This window comes from Pan paniscus, chromosome 2 (genome assembly GCF_029289425.2).
Source record: "Pan paniscus chromosome 2, NHGRI_mPanPan1-v2.0_pri, whole genome shotgun sequence".
Taxonomy (NCBI): domain Eukaryota; kingdom Metazoa; phylum Chordata; class Mammalia; order Primates; family Hominidae; genus Pan; species Pan paniscus.
The window spans coordinates 152,262,741-152,280,258 of record NC_085926.1 but is presented as its reverse complement, the minus strand read 5'-3'; the positions used below and the strand labels follow the sequence as shown (position 1 = coordinate 152,280,258).

Below are 17,518 nucleotides of genomic sequence, written 5' to 3'. Positions count from 1 at the left end.
TGGAAGGATAAAAATATTCCTTCAACAACAATGCTTTATTGATAAATAAAGTTTCTTTTCAAGCATCTTGGATCTGTAATTTCTTTGGGGAAGTTTTTAAAGGTTTGGTGATTTTAATTTTTTTTAGAAGAGCTTTTATACTTAGATATTTTTCAAGGAAAAAAAGTGATTTCATTGAGGCTACTTTGCCAAAATAGCCATAGAATGTTGGAATAGGAAGAGATAAGAGATACTTTGGGGTTTATTTAGCCCAACGTCTTTCTTTTATTTTTATTTTTATTTTTTCTTATACTATAAGTTTTAGGGCACATGTGCACAATGTGCAGGTTAGTTACATATGTATACATGTGACATGTTGGTGTGCTGCACCCATTAACTCGTCATTTAACATTAGGTATATCTCCTAATGCTATCCCTCCCCCCACCCCCCACCCCACAACAGGCCCCAGTGTGTGATGTTCCCCTTCCTGTGTCCATGTGTTCTCATTGTTCCATTCCCACCTATGAGTGAGAACATGCGGTGTTTGGTTTTTTGTCCTTGTGATAGTTTGCTGAGAATGATGGTTTCCAGCTTCATCCATGTCCATACAAAGGACATGAACTCATCATTTTTTATGGCTGCATAGTATTCCATGGTGTATATGTGCCACATTTTCTTAATCCAGTCTATCACTGTTGGACATTTGGGTTGGTTCCAAGTCTTTGCTATTGTGAAAAGTGCCGCAATAAACATACGTGTGCATGTGTCTTTATAGCAGCATGATTTATAATCCTTTGGGTGTATACCCAGTAATGGGATGGCTGGGTCAAATGGTATTTCTAGTTCTAGATGCCTGAGCCATCGCCACACTGACTTCCACAATGGTGGAACTAGTTTACAGTCCCACCAACAGTGTAAAAGTGTTCCTATTTCTCCACATCCTCTCTAGCACCTGTTGTTTCCTGACTTTTTAATGATCGCCATTCTAACTGGTGTGAGATGGTATCTCATTGTGGTTTTGATTTTCATTTCTCTGATGGGCAGTGATGATGAGCATTTTTTCATGTGTCCTTTGGCTGTGTCTTTTTGATGGGGTTGGTTGTTTTTTTCTTGTAAATTTGTTTGAGTTCATTGTAGATTCTGGATATTAGCCCTTTGTCAGATGAGTAGATTGCAAAAATTTTCTCCCATTTTGGAGGTTGCCTGTTCACTCTGATGGTAGTTTCTTTTGCTGTGCAGAAGCTCTTTAGTTTAATTAGATCCCATTTGTCAATTTTGGCTTTTGTTGCCATTGCTTTTGGTGTTTTAGACATGAAGTCCTTGCCCATGCCTATGTCCTGAATGGTAATGCCTAGGTTTTCTTCTAGGGTTTTTATGGTTTCAGGTCTAACATTTAAGTCTTTAATCCATCTTGAATTAATTTTTGTATAACATGTAAGGAAGGGATCCAGTTTCAGCTTTCTACATAGGGCTAGCCAGTTTTCCCAGCACTATTTATTAAATAGGGAATCCTTTCCCCATTTCTTGTTTTTGTCAGATTTGTCAAAGATCAGATGGCTGTAGATAGGCGGCATTATTTCTGAGGGCTCTGTTCTGTTCCATTGGTCTATATCTCTGTTTTGGTACCAGTACCATGCTGTTTTGGTTACTGTAGCCTTGTAGCATAGTTTGAAGTCAGGTAGTGTGATGCCTCCAGCTTTGTTCTTTTGGCTTAGGATTGACTTGGCGATGCGGGCCCTTTTTTGGTTCCATATGAACTTTAAAGTAGTTTTTTCCAATTCTGTGAAGAAAGTCATTGGTAGCTTGATGGGGATGGCATTGAATCTATAAATTACCTTGGGCAGTATGGCCATTTTCACAATATTGTTTCTTCCTACCCATGAGCATGGAATGTTCGTCCATTTGTTTGTGTCCTCTTTTATTTCATTGAGCAGTGGTTTGTAGTTCTCCTTGAAAAGGTCCTTCACATCCCTTGTAAGTTGGATTCCTAGGTATTTTATTCTCTTTGAAGCTGTTGTGAATGGGAGTTCACTCATGATTTGGCTCTCTGTTTGTCTGTTATTGGTGTATAAGAATGCTTGTGATTTTTGCACATTGATTTTGTATCCTCAGACTTTGCTGAAGTTGCTTATCAGCTTAAGGAGATTTTGGGCTGAGACGATGGGGATTTCTAGATATACAATCGTGTCATCTGCAAACAGGGACAATTTGACTTACTCTTTTCCTAATTGAATACCCTTTATTTCCTTCTCCTGCCTGATTGCCCTGGCCAGAACTTCCAACACTATGTTGAATAGGAGTGGTGAGAGAGGGCATCCCTGTCTTGTGCCAGTTTTCAAAGGGAATGCTTCCAGTTTTTGCCTATTCAGTATGATATTGGCTGTGGGTTTGTCATAGATAGCTCTTATTATTTTGAGATACGTCCCATCAATACCTAATTTATTGAGTTTTTAGCATGAAGCATTGTTGAATTTTGTCAAAGGCCTTTTCTGCATCTATTGAGATAATCATGTGGTTTTTGTCTTTGGTTATGTTTAGATGCTGGATTATGTTTATTGATTTGCGTATGTTGAACCAGCCTTGCATCCCAGGGATGAAGCCCACTTGATCATGGTGGATAAGCTTTTTGATGTGCTGCTGGATTCGGTTTGCCAGTATTTTACTGAGGATTTTTGCACCAATGTTCATCAGGGTTATTGGCATAAAATTCTCTTTTTTTGTTGTGTCTCTGCCAGGCTTTGGTATCAGGATGATGCTGGCCTCATAAAATGAGTTAGGGAGGATTCCCTCTTTTTCTATTGATTGGAATAGTTTCAGAAGGAATGGTACCAGCTCCTCCTTGTACACCTGGTAGAATTCAGCTTTGAATCCATCTGGTCCTGGACTTTTTTTGATTGGTAAGCTATTAATTATTGCCACAATTTCAGAGCCTGTTACTGGTCTATTCAGAGATTCACCTTCTTCCTGGTTTAGTCTTAGAAGGGTGTATGTGTCCAGGAATTTATCCATTTCTTCTAGATTTTCTAGTTTATTTGCATAGAGGTGTTTATAGTATTCTCTGATGGTAGTTTGTATTTCTGTGGGATCGGTGGTGATATCCCATTTATCATTTTTTATTGTGTCTATTTGATTCTTCTCTCTTTTCTTCTTTATTAGTCTTGCCAGTGGTCTATTAATTTTGTTGGTCTTTTCAAAAAGCCAGCTCCTGGATTCATTGATTTTTTGAAGGGTTTTTTGTGTCTCTATTTCCTTCAGTTCCGCTCTGATCTTAGTTATTTCTTGCCTTCTGCTAGCTTTTAAATGTGTTTGCTCTTGCTTCTCTAGTTCTTTTAATTGTGATGTTAGGGTGTCAATTTGAGATCTTTCCTGCTTTCTCTTCTGGGCATTTAGTGCTATAAATTTCCCTCTATACACTGCTTTGAATGTGTCCCAGAGATTCTGGTATGTTGTGTCTTTGTTCTCATTGGTTTCAAAGAACATCTTTATTTCTGCCTTCATTTCATTATGTACCCAGTAGTCATTCAGGAGCAGGTTGTTCAGTTTCCATGTAGTTGAGCGGTTTTGAGTGAGTTCCTTAATCCTGAGTTCTAGTTTGATTGCACTGTGGTCTGAGAGACAGTTTGTTATAATTTCTGTTCTTTTACATTTGCTGAGGAGTGCTTTACTTCCAACTATGTGGTCAATTTTGGAATAAGTGTGGCGTGGTGCTGAGAAGAATGTATATTCTGTTGATTTGGGGTGGAGAGTTCTGTAGATGTCTATTAGGTCTGTTTGGTGCAGAGCTGAGTTCAATTCCTGGATATCCTTGTTAACTTTTGTCTCGTTGATCTGTCTAATGTTGACAGTGTGGTGTTAAAATCTCCCATTATTATTGTGTGGGAGTCTAAGTCTCTTTGTAGGTCTCTAAGGACTTACTTTATGAATCTGGGTGCTCCTGTATTGGGTGCATATATATTTAGGATAGTTAGCTCTTCTTGTTGAATTGATCCCTTTACCATTATGTAATGGCCTTCTTTGTCTCTTTTGATCTTTGTTGGTATAAAGTTTGTTTTATCAGAGACTAGGATTGCAACCCCTGCCTTTTTTTGTTTTCCATTTGCTTGGTAGATCTTCCTCCATCCCTTTATTTTGAGCCTATGTGTGTCTCTGCATGTGAGATGGGTCTCCTGAATACAGCACACTGATGAGTCTTGACTGTTTATCCAATTTGCCAGTCTGTGTCTTTTAATTGGAGCATTTAGCCCATTTACATTTAAGGTCAATGTCGTTATGTGTGAATTTGATCCTGTCATTATGATGTTAGTTGGTTATTTTGCTCGTTAGTTGATGCAGTTTCTTCCTAGCCTCGATGGTCTTTACAATTTGGCATGTTTATGCAGTGGCTGGCACTGGTTATTCCTTTCCATGTTTAGTGCTTCCTTCCAGGGGCTCTTGTAAGGCAGGCCTGGTGGTGACAAAATCTCTCAGCATTTGCTTGTCTGTAAAGGATTTTATTTCTCCTTCACTTATGAAGCTTAGTTTGGCTGGATATGAAATTCTGGGTTGAAAATTCTTTTCTTTAAGAATGTTGAATATTGGCCCCCACTCTCTTCTGGCTTGTAGAGTTTCTACTGAGAGGTCAGCTGTTAATCTGATGGGCTTCCCTTTGTGGGTAACCTGACCTTTCTCTTTAGCTGCCCTTAACATTTTTTCCTTCATTTCAACTTTGGTGAATCTGACAATTATGTATCTTGGAGTTGCTCTTCTCGAGGAGTATCTTTGTGGCATTCTCTATATTTCCTGAATTTGAATGTTGGCTGCCTTACTAGATTGGGGAAGTTCTCCTGGATAATATCCTGCAGAGTGTTTTCCAACTTGGTTCCATTCTCCCTGTCACTTTCAGGTACACCAATCAGACATAGATTTGGTCTTTTCGCATAGTCCCATATTTCTTGGAGGCTTTGTTCGTTTCTTTTTATTCTTTTTTCTCTAAACTTCTCTTCTTGCTTCATTTCATTCATTTGATCTTCCATTAGTGACACCCTTTCTTCCGGTTGATTGAATCGGCTACTGAGGCTTGTATATACGTCATGCAGTTCTCGTGCCTTGGTTTACAGCTCCATCAGGTCCTTTAAGGACGTCTCTGCATTTGTTATTCTAGTTAGCCATTCATCTAATTTTTTTTCAAGGTTTTTAACTTCTTTGCCATGGGTTCGAGCTTCCTCCTTTAGCTCGGAGTAGTTTGTTCGTCTGAAGCCTTCTTCTCTCAACTTGTCAGAGTCATTCTCCATCCAGCTTTGTTCTGTTGCTGCTGAGGAGCTGTGTTCCTTTGGAGGAGAAGAGGCACTCTGATTTTTAGAGTTTCCAGTTTTTCTGCTCTGTTTTTTCCCCATCTTTGTGGTTTTATCTACCTTTGGTCTTTGATAATGGTGATGTACAGATGGGGTTTTTGTGTGGATGTCCTTTCTGTTTGTTAGTTTTCCTTCTAACAGTCAGGACCCTCAACTGCAGGTCTGTTGGAGTTTGCTGGAGGTCCACTCCAGACTCTATTTGCCTGGGTATCAGCAGCGGAGGCTGCAGAACAGCAGATATTGGTGAGCAGCAAAAGTTGCTGCGTGATTGTTCCTCTGGAAGTTTTGTCTCGGAGGGGTACCCAGCCATGTGAGGTGTCAGTCTGCCCCTACGGGGGGGTGCCTCCCAGTTACGCTGCTCAGGGGTCAGGGACCCACTTGAGGAGGCAGTCTGTCCATTCTCAGATCTCAAGCTGTGTGCTGGGAGAACCACTACTCTCTTCAAAGCTGTCAGACACGGACATTTAATTCTGCAGAGGATTCTGCTTCCTTTTGTTTGGCTATTCCCTGCCCCCAGAGGTGGAGTCTACAGAGGCAGGCAGGCCTCCTTGAGTTGCAGTGGGCTCCACCCAGTTCGAGCTTCCTGGCCACTTTGTTTACCTACTCAAGCCTGGGCAATGGTGGGCGCTCCTCCCCCAGCATCACTGCCACCTTGCAGTTTGATCTCAGACTGCTGTGCTAGCAATGGCAAGGCTCCATGGGCATAGGACCCTTCGAGCCATGCACGGGATATAATCTCCTGGTGTGCCATTTGCTAAGACCGTTGGAAAAGCACAGTATTAGGGTGGGAGTGACCCAATTTTCCAGGTGCCGTCTGTCACCCCTTTCTTTGACTAGGAAAGAGAATTCCCTGACCCCTTGCACTTCCCAGGTGAGGCAATGCCTCACCCTGCTTTGGCTCACGCTCGGTGCGCTGCACCCACTGTCCTGTACCCACTTTCCGACACTCCCCAGTGAGATGAACCCGGTACGTCAGTTGGAAATGCAGAAATCACCCGTCTTCTTCGTCACTCATGCTGGGAGCTCTAGACTGAAGCTGTTCCTATTCAGCCATCCTGACTCCAACCTCCCAACTTCTTTATAGATAATGAAACAAAGATCTTTAATGAATACACTACTTGTTCAGGGTCATACAACTATTTAGTGGCAGAACAAGTGCTGTCTTTCATGGTCTCCTGAATGTCAATAAAATGCTCTGGGTTTTTTTTGTTTTGTTTTGTTTTTTTTGAGACAGAGTCTTGCTCTGTCACCCAGGCTGGAGTGCAGTGGTGCTCACTGCAACCTCTGCCTCCAGGGTTCAAACTATTCTCATGCCTCAGCCTCCCAAATTGCTGGGATTAGAGGCATATGCCACCATACCTGGCTAATTTTTTTTTAATTTTTGTAGATTGACGTTTCTCCATATTGGCCAGGCTGGTCTCAAACTCCTGGCCTTAAGTGATCTTCCTGCCTTGACCTCTCAAAGTGCTGGGATTGGAGACATGGGGCACCATTCCTCGCCAAAATGCTCTTTTCTTAAGAATACTTCATTGAGGAATATTTTACATAGCCTGTGATATAATTTGGTTATGTGCCCCCACCCAAATCTCACCTTGAATCATAATCCCCATAATACACATGTGTCAAGGGAGGGACCAGGTGGAGGTAATTGAATCATGTGGGTGGTTCCTCCATACTGTTCTCATGATCATGAGTGAGTTCTCACAAGATCTGATGATTTTATAAGCATCTGGCATTTCCCTTGCTCTCACTTATTTCTCTTTCCTGCTGCCATGTAAGACATGCATGCCTGTTTCACCTTCTGCCATAAGTTTCCTGAGGCCTCCCTTGCCATGCAGAACTGTGAGTCAATTAAACCTCTTTTCTTCATAAATTATCCAGTCTCAGGTATGTCTTCATAGCAGCGTGAAAATGGACTAACATAGCCCGTAAGTCATCCACTTCAAGTGAGCAAGTCAATGATTTCTAGTAAGTTTACCAAGTTGTACAAACATCACCATAAATCAGTTTTAGAACATTTCATCACACCAGTAAGGTCCCAAGTGCTCATTTACTCTTATTCCCTGTCACTAGCCTCCTCTACCCTAGGACACTGCCTACTCTATTTACCTCTTTAAATTTGCTTTTTAGTTTGATGCTCTTTGTATCCCAATATGATGTTTGACGAAAGTATTCTTGTCTTCCATACTTACATGAATATCATCAATGTAAACTTTAACACCTTTTCTGGAGTATAGCAACCTTACAAAAACATTGTATTTATCCTTTGAAACTGTCTTACGAATGAAAATATATCATTTCTGACCTAATTCTGGTGAATTAGGTATGAGAATTTTTTTTCTTGCAAACATTTTTTGTAGGATATTCCTAACATCCAATTGAATGAGTGCTTATCATTAGGATATAAAAAATTATTTCATTTCTTAGGATTCATTTATTCCTGATGAAATTTTATTTTCTTGTTAAATTAGAATCAGTGTATGCTTTCTTTCAAGCTAGTTTATCCTCTTTTATTTTGTTAGAAAAACAGAAATAAAGGATAAAATATGGAAATAAATTTGGATACATATCATATCTGATTTGAAATGCCATTTTAAGAGATAAAACTAGAGGTTTCATTTCTATTAGAACAGAGAATGAAAAACCCTGTCTAATAATCCCAAGAGCAACAACACACTTAAATCCAAAATTCCCTAAGGATTTATTGCAGGCTGTGATGATTGTACACACGGATTCACACAGGGCTAAAAAGTATGAATTGAAAATATGAGAATACAAATTTCCATAATAAGAAATGAAGTGGCCGGGCGTGGTGGCTCACACCTGTAATCCCAGCACTTTGGGAGGCCAAGGCGGGTGGATCACGAGGTCAGGAGTTTGAGAACAGCCTGATCAGCATGGTGAAACCCCATCTCTATTAAAAATACCAAAATTAGCTGGGCCTGGTGGCACAGACCTGTAATCCCAGCTACACAGGAGGCTGAGGCAGGACAACCGCTTGAACCCAGGAGGCAGAGGTTGCAGTGAGCCAACATCGCGCCACTGCACTCCAGCCTGGGTGACAGAGTAAGACTCCAACTCTAAATAAATAAATAAATATAGTAACTTAAGTATCATGATATATTCATTTCAGAAGCTTACGTTTTGGCCATAAAATCAATGTAAAATGAGGTTTCATGCAGAAACTTGATCATTTTTCATCAGAATGGTTCATCATTTTCAATATCAGTGCGATTTGAGTAAAGCATTAGGCCCAGCTTCCTTCCATGCTGTCACTGCCCACAGGTAATTGTGGCCACTGTGCGTGGAGGGAGGTGGTGGCCAGTAATGCCTGGGAAACTCCTTGGGGCGACATTATGGAGCTGAAAACACCCTTGGAGGAGTCCGAGAGCCAGAAGAAGGACAGGCAAAAGGTATTTATTGAACCTAATTTGTACTATACTCTTTGCTGAGCACCGAGGGGCTTAAACTAAGAAATGGTCCCTGCCCTCAAGGAGCCTGTAGAGGAGTTGTAGCGTCTTTCCTCCTCCCACCCCTCTGCCCTCCAAAAAAAAAAGGAAAAGGAAAAAAAAAATCCTGAAACACTCAGAGGATCACAGGGTGCTGGAAAATGCACAGGTAAAATTTTTACTGGAAACATTTGACCTGCAAAAAAGAAATCAGCTGAAGAGGCTAAGGTGGCAGTATTTGAAGGCTGACATTCAGCAAAAGAATGAGACTTATTTTGTATAGCCTTAGAAAGCAGAATCTACCCCCTGACCTTATCACTAAGAGCTCTATTGATATTGCAATTTCAGATAAGGGATTATAGACCTGTACTTCCCTTATAGGGTTGTTATGAAGATTTAAACAAGATAAGCTGAAAACACATTACACAGTGCTGGAGTGACAGAAGGAAGTCAAGGCACCATTATGACCCAGATGAGAAATCAAAAACAAGAGAAAATGTTGTTATAGATGACCTGGATGCTTCCAAGGCCAAAAAAAACTAAAATGAAAGAGAAGCTAAATGGAGACACTGAAGAAGGATTTAGTAGACTTTCAGATAAATTCTCTAAATCTCATAGGAAGAAAAGATCTACCAAATGGAAATATTGATGAATATGAAAAAAAAATCAAAGCAAGTATCATCCTTAGATAGTTCTACTCATAAATCAAGTGATAATAAACTAGAGGAGACCTTAACATGTGAACAGAAAGAAAGAGCTTTCTCCTATTTCCGTATTTCTGAAGAGACTGTAAAGCTTCTGAAACATCAAAGGGTAACATATCTCTTTCCTATTCAAGTTAGGACCTTGTCCTGTATATGAAAGAAAAGATTTAATAGCTCGAGCATGGACAGGAACAGGAAAGACATTCTTTTTTGCCATCCCCTTGATTGAAAGACTCCAAAGAAATCAAGAAACAATTTTTAAAAAGCTGCTCAACAAAGGTACTTGTTTTGGCTCCAGCAAGGGAACTGGCAAACCAAGTAGCCAAAGACTTCAAAGATAAAACTAGGAAACTCAGCATGGTGTGTTTTTATGGTGCAATACCATATCAAAGCCAAATTAATCATATGCAAAATGGTATTGACATCTTGGTTGGAACCCCTGGTCATATCAAAGATCATCTGCAGAGTGGCTGATTGGATCTTTCTAAACTGCGCCATGTTGTGCTTGATGAAGTGGATCAAACGTTAGATTTAGATTTTAATGAACAAGTTGAAGATGTGATTCACAAATCCTACAAAACTGAATCTGAAGACCATCCTCAGACTTTACTTTTTTCTGCAACTTGCCCACAGTGGGTATACAAAGTTGCAAATAAATACATGAAATCCAGATATGAACAGGTTGACCTTATTGGATAAATGACTCAAAAGGCTGCAACTACTGTGGAACACTTGGCCATTCAGTGTCATTGGTCTCAGAGGCCAGCAGTTATTGGAGATGTCCTTCAAGTCTACAGTGGGTCTGAAGGGAGGGCTATTATTTTCTGTGAGACCAGGAAGAATGTAACTGAAATGGCCATGAATCCACACATAAAACAGAATGCCCAGTGTTTACATGGGGACATTGCACAGTCACAAAGAGAAATTACACTGAAAGGCTTCAGAGAAGATAGTTTTAAAGTTTTGGTGGCAACCAATGTGGCTGCCCATAGTTTGCACATTCCTGAAGTAGACCTGGTGATTCAACGTTCTCCTCCTCAGGATGTTGAGGCCCATATCCATCGCTCTGGATGCACAGGTAGAGCTGGACAGGGATTTGTATATGTTTTTATCAACCAAGAGAAAGAGGTCAACTAAGATATGTGGAACAAAAAGCAAGAATTACTTTTAAATGTGTAGGTGTTCCTTCTACAATGGATTTAGTTAAATCTAAAAGCATGGATACCATCAGGTTTCTGACTTCCGTTTCTTATGCTGCTGTTGATTTTTTCTGACCATCAGCTCAGAGACTGATAGAAGAGAAAGGGGCAGTGGATGCATTGGCTGCAACTTTAGCCCACATTTCTGGTGCATCAAGTTTTGAACCACAGTCTTTGATCGCCTCTGATGACCATGACTCTGGAAAGCCTAGAGGAAATACAGGATGTCACCTGTGCCTGGAAAGAACTTAACAGAAAGCTAAGTAGTAATGCAGCGTCTCAGATTATCAGTGTGTGCCTCCTGAAAGGAAATATGGGTGTTTGCTTTGATGTTCCTACAACTGAATCAGAAAGGTTACAGGCAGTGTGGCACGATTCCAACTGGATACTCTCAGTGCCAGCCAAATTACCTGAAATTGAAGAATATTATGATGGAAACAAATCTTCTAATCCCCAACGGAGGAATGGCTGGTCAAGTGGCTGGTCAGGCGGGTCAGGCCAGTCAGGTGGTCCATCTGGTGGCCTATCAGGTAGACAGAATCGACAAGGGAGTCACTCAGGAAGTCGACAAGATGGTAGAAGATGAAGTGGGAATAGAACTCGATCAAGAAGTGGGGGCCACAAATGGAGTTTTGACTGAATATTTGATACTTAATCTACCAGTGTGAACTTGCCTATTTGTGCCTAATTATGTATATTATCCACCAAAAATTAGCTCATGATATTTGAGGTATGTGTCTGCTATTTGCAAAGAAGTTGGTCATATTTTTTTTAAAAAGTGTTTCACAAGAATAGCTATAAACAAATCTACCTATTCAGTTATACCTTTGAATTAAAAAACCTCCTTTTATTATCTTTTTAGAAAAACTGAGAATATTAGATAATTAAAGACATTTGGAAAGATAACATTTTGGTCTTCATTTTATGCAGCTATAAAATTGGATTTTGAGGGGTTTCTATTATTCCTTCCACTGAAATTATCTCCTCTACTTCTCTTAATTGTGAACCCTATAAAATAACAAAATTTATTTGTCCATTAAATTATTTATCCCTGTAATTTTAGGACTGTAAGAAGCCAAACAGATTGTCTGTCTTTTGCTATTCAAAGTATGGTTCCTACACCAGCAGCTTCAGCATCATCTGAAAACTTTTAGTAAGTGCAGAATCTCAGGTTCAACAATAGACCCCCTGAATCAAAATTTGCATTTGCACAAAACAAGTTTTTAATTTAATGAAGTCCAGTTTATCAAATATCCTTTTATGGATCATGATTTTTGTGTCAAGTCTAATAACCCCTTCCTAGCCTTAGATCTCAAAGATTTTCTCCTATATCTTTCAAATAAAATTTTTAGTTTTACATTTTACATTTAAGTTTACAATTCATTTTGAGTTAATTTTTGAATAAACTATGAAACAGATGTAGCTGGTTTTTTTTTTTTTTTTTTTTTCATGTGGATGTCTAATTGCCCTAGCACTGTTAATTGAAAAGGCTAACTTTCCTCCATTGAATTGTTTTTGTACCTTTGTAAAAAGTCAGTTGGGTATATTTGAGTGAGTCTACATTTGGATTTTCTATTCTGTTCCATTTTTCTGTGTCTCTATCCCTCTAGCAACAACTCAATTTTGATTATTATAGCTATATTGAAATTAGATATCCTGATTCCTCCCGTTATACAGTCAACTCTCTGTATCTGTGGGTTCCTATATGTGAATTCAGCCAACTTTGGATCAAAAATATTCAGATACAAAATTGTGCCTGTACTAAACACATACAGACATTTTTCTTGTCAGTATTCCCTAAACAATATAGTAAACAGCTATTGACATAGCATTTACATGATATTAGCTATTATAAGTAATCTAGAGATGATTTTAAAGTATATGCGAGGAGGTGCACAGATTATATACACATACTATGCCATTTTATATAAGGGACTTAAGCATCTGAAGATTTTGCTATCCACAGGAGGTCCTGGAACCAATCCCCCACAGATACCGAAGATCAACTGTATTTATTTTTTCAAAATAATTTTAGCTATTCTGGTTCATGTACCTTTTCATTTTAATTTTAGAATGATCTTGTCTATAACTGTGAAAATATCTTGCTGGGATTTTGGTAGGAATTATATTAAATGTATAGATCAATTTCTACAGAATTGATATCTTTACTGTCAAGTCTTCCAGTCTATGAACATAATATGTCTCTTCATTTATTCAGATTGTCAACTTTTTAAAGTGTCATGTAGTTTCCAGTATATTAGTCCTATACATGTTTCATAAGATTTACATCTAGGCCGGGCGCGGTGGCTCACGCCTGTAATCCCAGCACGTTGGGAGGCCGAGGTGGGCGGATCACGAGGTCAGGAGATCGAGACCATTCTGGCTAACACGATGAAACCCCGTCTCTACTAAAAATACAAAAAATTAGCCGGGCGCGGTGGCGGGCGCCTGTAGTCCCAGCTACTCGGGAGGCTGAAGCAGGAGAATGGCGTGAACCCAGGAGGCGGAGCTTGCAGTGAGCAGAGATCGCGCCACTGCACTCCAGCCTGGGCGACAGAGCGAGACTCTGGCTCAAAAAAAAAAAAAAAAAAAAAAGATTTACATCTAAATCTTTAACCTTTTTAGCAATTGTAAATGGTACTGCATTTTTTATTTTGATGTCCAAGAGTTCATTGCTAGTCATAGAAGTACAAATGATTTTGTACATGTATCTTATATCCTGTGACCTTGCTTAGCTCAATCATTAGCTTGAGGATTTTTTGTCGATTCCTTGGGATTTTCTACATAAATCAATCATGTCATCTGCAAGTTGCAACAGTTTCATTTCTTCCTTTCTGGTCTGTACAATTTTTATTTCCTTTTCTTTTCTTTTTTATATTTGAGACAGGGTTTCACTCTGTCACTGAGGCTGAGTGCAGTGGCATGATTATGGCTCACTGTAGCCTCAAACCCACAGGCTCAAGTGATCCTCTCACCTCAGTCTCCTCAGTAGCTGGGATTACAGGCACACACCACCATGCCTAGCTAAATTTTTTTATTTTTTGTACAGATAGAGGTGGAGGCTACAGTGAGCTGTGAGCATAGCACTGCACTCAGCCTTGGTGACAGTGCAAAACCCTATCTCAAATAAGTAAAGAAATAAATATTGATGCAGCCTTGAATTTCTGAAAGAAACCCTGCTTGATCATTGTACATAATTCTTTTTATAGATTGCTGAATTCTATTTGCTAATATTTGTTAAGGATGCTTGCATCTATATTCATGAGTGATACTAATCTATAGTTTTATGTTTTTGTAGTGTCTGTAGAGTTTTATTATTAGGGTAAAACTAGGTTTATAAAATGAATCAAGAAGTATTCCTTTGTCTTATATTTTCTGTAAGAGATTGTGCAGAATTTATATTAATCCTTACTTAACTATTTGCTAGAGTTCTCCAGAGAAAACATAAGGCTGAAGAGATTTCTTTTTGAAGGTTTTAAACTACAAGTTTAATTATCTTAATAGTTACAGGGCTATTCAAATTACCTATTTCGCATTTGGCACATTGTAGTAGTTTGTTTTACAAAGGATCAATCTATTTCATGTAAGTTGTCAAATTTGAATGTGTAAAGGTGTTTGTAGTACTCCCTTATGGTACTTTCGATGGCTGCAGACTCTGCAGTGATATCCTGTTTCATTCCTAATACTGGTAATCTGTGTCTTCTCTTTGTCACTGCTGCTAGAGGCTTTTCAATTTTATTGATCTGTTAAAAAAATAACTTTTTGTTTCATTAATTTCCTCTTTGTTTTTCTGTTTTCAATGTCATTGATATCAGCTTTTATCTATTTTCCTCCTTTATATTTGCTTTCAGTTTATTTTGCTCTTCTTTTTCTAGATTATCAAGGTGGGAGGCTAGACTATTGGTTTAAGACTATTACTCTTTTCTAATGTATGCATTTAGTGCTTTAAATTTCTCTCTCAGATCTTCCCTAGCACCAATTTCAATATGTTGTATTTTCATTTTCATTCACTTTTTTTTTTATTTCCCTCAAGACTACCTTTTTAACTCTTAGATGATTTAGAAGTGTTTAGTTTCCAAGGGCTTGGAGATTCTCTTGCTATCTTTCTGCTATTTATTTCTACCTTATTTCTGTTGTGGTCAGAGAACATACTGTTTAATTGTGTTTCTTTTAAATTCCCTAGGGTTTGTCTTATGGCTTAGATAGGGTCTATCTCAGTATATGGTTCATGGGCACTTGATAATAATGTGTATTCTGTTGTTGTTGGATGGAGTGTCCTATAAATAAAAATTTTCTATCTATAACATTTTCTACAAATGTTGATTAGATCTTATTGATTAATGGTGCTCTTCTACACTCTTGTTGATTTTCTTTCTAGTTATCCTATGAATTGTTGCGAGAGAGGGGTTGAAGTCTCCAACAGTATTTGTAAATTTGACTATTTCTCCTTTCAGTTCTATCAGTTTGGCTTTATATATTTAACAGTTCTGTTGCTTGCTCTATACATATTTAGGATTGCTATGTCTTCTAAGTGGATGGATCACTTTATTATTATATAGTAATTTTCCCTGTCTCTGATAACTTTCTTTTGTCTGAAATCTATTTTATGTGATATTACTATAGCCACTCTTGTTTACCCTTTGATTGATGTTTGCATGATATATCTTCTTTTTTTACTTTCGACCTGCTTATATTATTATATTTGAAATGAGTTTCTTATAGACAATATATAACTGAGTTGTGTTTTTAATCCATTCTGCCAATGTCTGGCTTTTAATTGGTTTATTTAGACTACAAGAATAAACTACTGCAGAGGAATCTGCTGTCTAATTCAGAGATAAAGATTGTAGAAATCAAGTTTTATTATCTACCTCTTCCTAGTCTCAACTACTGGCACTAGACACTAGGATTAGAAAGCTTAAAAACATCTTGGATTCCTCTCTCTTACTCAGCTTCCAATAATAACTAACATTTATGGAGCACTTACTATGTATGAGGCACTCCCCTAATCATTTCACACGCATTAACTCATTTAATCTTTATATTTTGCAAGTGAGACAACTGAGGCTTACAGAAGTAAGGATTATAGAGATAGTGACTCAGGTGTATGCGACTCCACAGCAGTACTTCACCACTACCCTCCACAGCCTCAATAGTTTTGCCTTTGCAATACTTCAATAGTCCATCCCACGTTTGCCATTTTTGCTACCTACTGAAGTTCAGATCTTGTTTTTTCTTTCCACGTATGATTTTAAAAACGTTCTATTGGTGCTCCCTTCCACCACACTCTCCTTTCTCCAATTCATCTTAGATCCTCAGTGGCATCATGGAAAGGATTTGGAATGTGAGCTGAATTTAGATCACAGTTAAAACTTTACCTTCCTATATTACCTGGGCAAGTTAGTTAATCTCTTCACATTTAAATTTGTTTGTCTGCAAAATGTAAATAATTTTACCACCCATGTGATTATATTATATATTTCGCATGTAGTAGATTTCACATGTAATATGGTTTGGCGGTGTCCCCACCTAAATCTCATCTTGAATTGTAGTTCCCATAATCCCCACACATCATGGGAGGAACCCGGTGTGAGGTAATTGAATCATGGGGGCAGTTACCCCCATGCTGCTGTTCTCATCATAGTGAGTGGATTCTCATGAGATCTGATGATTTTATAAGGGGCTTTTCCCCCTTTTGCTCAGCACTTCTTGCTGCCACTATGTGACGAGGGATGTGCTTGTGTCCTCTTCTGTCATGATTCTAAGTTTCCTGAGGCCTCCCCAGCCATGCTGAACTGTGAGTCAATTAAATCTCTTTCTTTTATAAATTACCTAGCCTCGTGTGTGTCTTTATTAGCAGCATGGGAACCAGCTAATACAACATGTAAAATGCCAAGTGCAATGCCAGCATATAGTACACACTTCATATATATTCATTACCTTCCCTTATTACCTCCCTATGACTCAATTATATCATCTATGAGTTCAGGATAATTACTATCTCTATTTTATAAGGTTGTTGTGAATATTAAATAAGAAAGTGCATAGACAGTGCTTAGGAAGAAGGTTGATACAAGGCTCTTATTCAGCAGGATCAATAAATATTTTGGGGGATGGATATCAATCCTAAAAATCTGTTACTCAGTTGTTAGAGTTTTCATCATTAAAAACAATAAGCTGGCCAGATGCTGTGGCTCATGCCTTTAATCCTAGCACTGTGGGAGGCCAAGGCGAGCAGATTACCTGAGGTCAGGAGCTCAAGACCAGCCTGGCCAACATGACAAAACCCTTTATCTACTAAAAATACAAAAATTTAGCCAGGCATGGTGGGGCACACCTGTAATACTAGCTACTCAGGAGGCTGAGGCATGAGAATCACTTGAAAGAGGCAGAGATTGCAGTGAGCCAAGATTGTGACACTCGCTCCAGCCTGGGTGACAGAGTGACACTCCATCTCAAAAAGAAAAGAAAAAGAAAAGAAAAGAAAAACCTTAATTTGTAGCTTGAAGGCCTTTGAGGATTAAATGTGAAATGTGTTAAAATTCTTAGCACTTTTCATGCCTCTTACAGACCCTTGATGAAGGCCCTCATTTTCTTGCCCTCGTTCTCTCTTTCCTTGAGGAATTCTTGTGTTTTCTCTAATTTGTGTTCATCAAAGATTTAAATGAAAATGACAGAATGACACAAGGTATATTCTGCGAGTTGAATATGTGAAAACAGTAACGACATAGTTTTGCATATTGAATAAAAAATAAATTCCAAAAAGTAAATTATTAAAAATCTACTTTTGTTTTTCTCACAAAGTTCTTGTTCTTAGTGCTATTTTTCCCTCTCAATGTCCTTATCTCTACTAACC

The 17,518-nt window shown here is 38.7% G+C and overlaps 1 protein-coding gene and 1 pseudogene across 1 annotated transcript in view; both read left to right on the top strand.

Moving 5' to 3' along the window:
• The window catches only part of GPR149 (G protein-coupled receptor 149), a 100,824-nt gene that overhangs the window by 72,252 nt on the left and 11,054 nt on the right, over positions 1–17,518 (top strand). The gene's annotated exons all lie outside the window — the stretch shown is intronic.
• Positions 8,638–12,623, top strand: LOC100973008 (ATP-dependent RNA helicase DDX50-like; annotated as a pseudogene).